General features: G+C 37.1%; 1 pseudogene; it reads left to right on the plus strand.

The window, feature by feature from the left end:
- The first annotated feature begins 4,144 nt into the window (after positions 1–4,144).
- LOC102903331 (fructose-bisphosphate aldolase A pseudogene) lies at positions 4,145–5,339 on the plus strand (annotated as a pseudogene).
- Positions 5,340–5,643: the final 304 nt, after the last annotated feature.

The raw sequence follows: 5,643 nt of genomic DNA on the forward strand, positions 1-5,643 counted from the left end.
TTCCTTGCACCATGGTGGTTCCAAGGAATGAACTCAGGTTGCCAGGCTTGGTCCTTGTCACTCATCCACCCTCCCTTAACTTATTAACTTTGAAGAGAATTTTGAGTGTTTGATTTTGAATAATGTTTAGATATGCCTTAAGAAAAACTTCATTGGTGACTGGAGATACTGCTCAGTGGTTAAGAGCAATGGATGCTCTTCTAAAAGACCCAGGTTTGATTTTCATCACCCACAGGGCAGATCACAATTGCTTGTAACTCTAGTCCTAGGGGATCTGATGCCCTTCTTTGTCTTCTTTGAACTCCTAATCTCCTTCCTTCCACCTCCAAAGTACAGAGATTACATGCATGGGCCAATATACATAGATTTATTGATATTATATTGATCCTGACTTTTAAAAAATGAATGTATTCTTTGAAATTTTCACACACACACACACACACACACACACACATTAAATATATATAGGTTCATACACTCCCAACACTTCTCCTTACCTACTTCAAGCCCTCTCTCTTTTTTTTATTTCTTATAACCCATTGAATCCAATTAGTGCTACCCATATGCACATAGATATTGGACCATCTGGGATATTAATGACCTATCAGTGGCCACACCCCAAAGATGAATGACTCCTTCCACCGGTAGCCATAAACTACCAACAGCTTCTCAGCTAGTGATAGTGCCAGGTAAACGCCCCCCTCTACAACCCATGATGGAATTTCTAATTGGATTGACCTTGTGCAAGTAATGTTTCATTTTTATTTTTGACAAATATCAACATTAAAATATATTTGATTAATGTTTACATATCCTTGAATATCATATCTAATAATGTGTTTATATATGTATGTGTGTGTGTGTATTTCTTCTCTCTGTCTTCAGTTCTTTTTGCTTTTTATAGATCTCTCAATCTCAATTTTCCTTTTTAATGGGTATATCTTTAAAAACCATGCATGTATTATTTATACAACTGCTTTTTTGTTCACATTGTTCTATTTTGCATTTTCCATTTTTAGGTTTATGTTAGGTTTTATCAAAATCTTTGTTATTTAAATATTTAAAATTTGTTTGCATATGATTACATAAATAATTACACAATTTATTGAAAGTCCTAAAGACTGCCCAAGATCTTTTCAATGGTCTCAATCATAGGATGCTGCAGGGCATTTTTAAGACCACAAAACCCTGCAGAAAGTATAATGTCAAATTCAACATATTAATCACAACTGCTTCGTTCTTCCACTCACCTACCCAGTTTGGAACTGTTGTCATCTCATATAATTGAGGAGCAGGACACTCATCTCTTTTTGTATAGTGGACATTTATATTACTAATAACACCAATGTCTGAGTGATTACAGTCCTTGAGATTTAACTACTAACCAACAGTGTGCTTCTTTTATGAATAAAAATACTTCCTGATCTACTTTTGCAGACTTATAGCTTTACTAGCTGAACAGTAATGTTCTCATTATACCCTATGTTCTTGTGTGCCAATTACAATATTTGTGCTATTTTTATTTTGCATATTAAATATTCTCATCTTCAATACTTATCTTTATTATTCTGACATTTTTTCTGTGTATTTCGCCTGAGTTCTGTATTTCCTTGTTTTTGTATTCTTCAATATTTTAAATAACTGTGAAAGTCATGTGATGTAGAGTTAGGAACATTAAGAGCAATATGACATTAGAATATCAATTACAATTTTTCTTAAAAGTTTTAATGTCGACTTTTGCTATATCCTCAATAGAAAATTCAAGAGGACAAGAATTGTGAGTATTTTGTGCAGGACATACAGATTAACTCTGTTATGAATCATACTGCTGTAAGATAATAAATAAAAATAGATATTGCCTGAGGTACATCTCGTTTGGATGTAAAACATTTTCTGAAATGTTAGCAATAATATGTGTTACAACATTTTTCTTTGTACTATTTATACTGTTTGGCACGTACTAATGGCTAGTATTGGGGAAAAAACAGCCAAATAGTGGTTCTTCAAAAAATTATTATTTAGAATCAATTTCTTGCATACTCTCTCTCATATTTTAAGAATTCAACAACTATGTTCTAGCTAAAATTTCACACATTCTAAGTTTAATATGAGTCTTGCCACCAGGCAATTTTCCATAATGGTAAGAAATCTCTCTGCCCACATTCTGCCAAAACACGCTGGAGTTTGCATATATTTTCTCCGAAATTATCCTATTTGCTTAAAAATTACCCAAAATACTCTACTGTGTAATTATTGACTCATTCCTAGAGTGTAACTCATAGATGAATCACATCAAAACTGGTTTACTCTGAAAATAACAAATCACAACTAAACAACATCAATATATCTTTACATGCTTATAAGCAATGTTGAAATACTGAAAGCTCATCTCTTGATTGAAGCAATGACAACTCAGAGACAGAGTTCCTACCTAAAATTGGACTGATTCTAACCTAAAGAAAAACACAGACTGAACTTCCTAGATCCCTGTCCAATCATGACAAAGAAAAGAAGCGGATGTGAGAGGAACACAGAGAACCTGAGTAACCTCATTCACAAATAACAATGGTTTTAAGGTTAGGTATGTTTTCTCTGCCTCTGACAGTTGTGGGAAAAGTACAACTCTGTATGATAAGCAAGCCCAGAGAAGTCGGGGTGGGAGGGTGCCTCTCCTTTTATAATATGTAGAATACTTCATCAGCCCTGAAGAAGAGAAGAATGTTCACCATTATTTTTCTGTCCTGAGATTCAATTTTTTAATGGCTTGGGATTCTATTAATATCCTACATCTCTACTCACTACCCCACCTCTTTGTTTTAAAAACAAACCTGCTTTTAAGTCCATAATAAGCCATGTATAGCCACTGATCTTGTAATGATTATTTTTCTCAAAAGAACTCACTTCCACAGGCTGGTAAAATTTAGGGGCAGTCTTGTGAATTGTAGGTAGTGAGGAAGCAGGGGGATTACATAGGCAGATACAAGCATGTGCTGCAGAAATGGGAATAGCAGGTTGAAATTGAACATGGGAAAATTTAGTCTGAATGTCAGGAAAAGTTGTCAACTCAAAAATTTAATTAGGTAGTGGAATAGCTTCCCAGAAGAGATGGCAGAAATTTATTGCTGGAGCTATTTAAAATCGGCCTGGACAAAGCACTAGGGAATACACAGAGGGCATAATCATTCACAGAATCTAGAGGAGTGATAGAGAGAGCAATTGGGCTTTTGCATTTCTAATTCTCATGACCATTATTCTAGCACTTCTATTTACAATGATAAGTATGTCCTTTTTACAAGTATAACCCTGAAAATCAGAACATTACACTAATCCATAGGGATATCCACAACCACTTTTTAAAAAAGAGTTGCAAGTATATTCATATTTGCTGCAGTAAAGACTCAACCATTCATTCTTTATTTCTTCCTTCTTTGTATTGTGAAAAAAGACATCCCAGGAGACTTCCAGTATTTTCATTTCTCATCTTTACAATAGGAATATTCTTTATTTATTATTTCAATTTTCACTTTTTGGACTAATAATCAGTTCTTTCAATGTCTTGTCTACTTTTCATTTTCTGTTAGAATAAGGATCTACAAAGGATATTTTTTGGTCTTTTTAGCTCTCTTGAAAACCACTGGCTAAGCCCATAATCATTTCATTCAGGATACTATTTTAGTATTTCTTTTTTTCTCTATTCAGTCTCTGGGGGAGAAAAAGACAGAATCTGAAACTTTGATGAAATTATTGATAACCATTTCTTCAGTGATCCTTGATAGCCAAATCAATAATTTTGATTTCTGTGAGATATTTAGTTATTTTGCATGGGTAAAACATATGCTGTATATACATAATGTTCCTTGATCATCTTCAATAGGCCTCAAATAAATTACACTTGGTTTCACTTTTCCTCTCAGTAATATTGTGAGTACATTCTGATCCCTAAGTAGCACATCAACCGAGACACTGCAATATGATAATAAATATGATAACAACAACATTCTAGTAAGCATTTATCTCTTCTGACTGGACTTTGATCCATTTGGAATGTAAAGGAATAGATCCCCACTTGTATGTTATTTTTTCCTTCTAATAATAGTCAAAACAACCCCCCTCCAGCTGAATAGATTGCATTCTCTTAGAAAGCATGGAAGAATGGGATTCTAATTATCCTAGACACATTTGCCCCACAATCCTTTCGCCTACCCACTGCCATACCCAGCAGACCCACCCTCTCCCGTGCCAGGAACATGCTGCCCCTGACACTTTGCCCTACTCATACCCAACAATAACCCTGGAGGAGAAGGTGCTGACATCCACTGCTCACCGAATTGTAGCTCTAGGCAAGGGCACCCTGTCTGTAGGTGTGTCTACAGGAATCATTGTCAAGTGGCTGCAGTCCATTGGCACTGAGAACATCAGGGAGACTAGGCGCTTCTACTGCCAGCTGCTGCTGACTTCTGATGACCATGAGAATCCTTGAACTGGGTGCAGGGATGGGGTGATCCTCTTCCAGGAGACACTGTACCAGAAGGCAGATGATGGATGTCCCTTCACCCAAGTTATCAAGATCATGTGCAGTGTTGTAAGCATTAAGTTAGATAAGAGTGTGCTGCCTCTGGCAAGAATGAATAGTGAGACCACCACCTAAGACTGGTTGGACTGTTTGAATGCTATGCCCAGGATAAGAAGAATGGAGCTGACTTTGCCAAGTAGCGTTTTGTGCTAAAGATTGGGGAACATATAGCCTCAGCCCTTGAATTCATTGAAAATGCCAATGTGCTGGTTTGTTACACCAGCATCTGCCAGCAGAATGGCAATATACCCATTATGGAGCCTGAAATCCTCCTTGATCTGGACCATGGCTTGAAGTACAATCAGTATGTAATTAGGAAGGTACTGGCTACTATCTACAAGGCTTTGGGTGGCAACCATATCTATCTGAAAAGCACATTCCTGAAGCCCAACATGGTCACCCCAGGTCATTCTTTTACCCAGAGATTTTTCAATGAGGAGATTTCCATTGCAACTGTCACAACACTTTGTTGAACAGTGCCTCCTGCTGTTCCTGGGGTCTTGAGGGCAGAGTGAGGAAGAGGAATCCATCAACCTCAATGCTATGAAGTATCCGCTGCTTAATCCATAGATATTCTCTTATGGCTAAGTCCTGCAGGCCTCTCCTCTAAAGCCTTGGGGAAGGGGAAAGAGAACCTGAAGGCTGCCCAGGAGGAGTACATCGAATGAGCCATAGACAACAGCCTTACGTGTCAAGGAAATTATACCCCAAGTGGTCAGTCCAGGCCGCAGCTAGTGACTCCTTCTTCTCTAACCATGCCTACTAACCAAAGTTTGCCCCATCAACAATCCAGACCCCTGCCTACCAACTTGATATTGAGGAGGGGGTTGTCAGTCTCTTTCCTCTCACTCTTGCTGCCCTGGTGACTGGCATGTGGTGTTGTTTGTAAATGCTAATTATGCCATACCTTCCAGCTCACTGCCAATAAACAACTATTTAAGGGGGCAAAATAATTATCAACAAAACAAAACTTAGTCTCTATCAACAAATTAGGTTTTTTTTCTTTAAACCATATTCAATCATCACAGAATTAAATATATGAACCTGACCTTATATTTACAAAAGCAGAT

Source organism: Peromyscus maniculatus, chromosome X (genome assembly GCF_049852395.1).
Source record: "Peromyscus maniculatus bairdii isolate BWxNUB_F1_BW_parent chromosome X, HU_Pman_BW_mat_3.1, whole genome shotgun sequence".
Lineage (NCBI taxonomy): Eukaryota > Metazoa > Chordata > Mammalia > Rodentia > Cricetidae > Peromyscus > Peromyscus maniculatus.